Here is a 1,153-nt window from a genome sequence, read left to right as displayed (position 1 = left end):
TCTATCTATCTGTCTGTCTGTCTGCCTGCCTGCCTATCTATCTGTCTGTCTTTCATGATACTGTTGTTATAATAAACAAATGATAATAAATGGATCTTTATTTTCTGTATCTAAGTATTTTATTTAAAGAAAACATTATGCCTTTTCAAGTCTATTTGTACAGTCTTGAATTCCTATTCAGATTATCTAATTAGGTGGCTGGGTAATGGATTTGATTGAAGTTGTTATTCTTTGTGCTATAAGAACATTATTGCCATAATTATTGATTAATGTTATTATTACTCTGTTCATTTCTGGCACTTTACCAGTATATTTAGTTTATCTATCAGAATGCCAATAATGTATGTGCTTCCATCTCAAATTTTCTTAGTTCCCATTGTAATTTTTTGTCTGTAATGAAAAAAGCATTCCACATGGGCAAAATTGACCACTGTGGATTTTCAACTTGGAACTGAAAGGAGCCAAAATAACTACCACAAGGCATTTTGTCTGACACTAAATTTTTCCAATTGACCATTGTAACTATAAAGAACATTATAGCAATAGGTGTCTCCTTAATTTTATTGTAATCTATGTTATCCATGTTATAGTGGAAACGAAAAACCTTAAAATAACACTGGTTTAAGATGACAAAAGGTTTTAGATATTGAGTAGTCAATATTACTAAACAAACCTGAAAAATCAATGCTATCTCAAAGCTAGAAATATTAATATTTCTAAGTCTCTTTAAAGGAGACTTTGGTAGCAGTACTGGACATTAATAGTTATCGCCAAGCTAACATGGCAGTCCAGAAAAATAGGACGAATGCTGCCATTGATAAGCTCCAAGAGGCCATCGCCTCTAGCTAGCTATGTGACACACGAACCTGTGTCCATTGTCACCTAGCTAGCTATATAACACACGAACCTTTGTCCATTATAACCTTCGAACAGGGGAGGTCAGCTGCTTCCCCTTGCTGGTCTGGCATCTATAGACTAGTTTCAGGGTATTTGCCCCTCATCAATGTAGAGTAGCCAAACCCAGCAGGTGTCGCTACTGACCATCTGTTCGAAGGATTATTTACCTAAATTCAGTGGAATACATCCACTGGTTTTCAAAAATAGAAATATTAATGTTTCTAAGTCTCTCTAAAGGAGACTACGGCAGCAGTAC

The sequence above is a fragment of the Octopus bimaculoides genome, chromosome 4, assembly GCF_001194135.2.
Source record: "Octopus bimaculoides isolate UCB-OBI-ISO-001 chromosome 4, ASM119413v2, whole genome shotgun sequence".
NCBI classification, from domain to species: domain Eukaryota; kingdom Metazoa; phylum Mollusca; class Cephalopoda; order Octopoda; family Octopodidae; genus Octopus; species Octopus bimaculoides.
Note: the sequence above shows the minus strand (reverse complement) of the source record.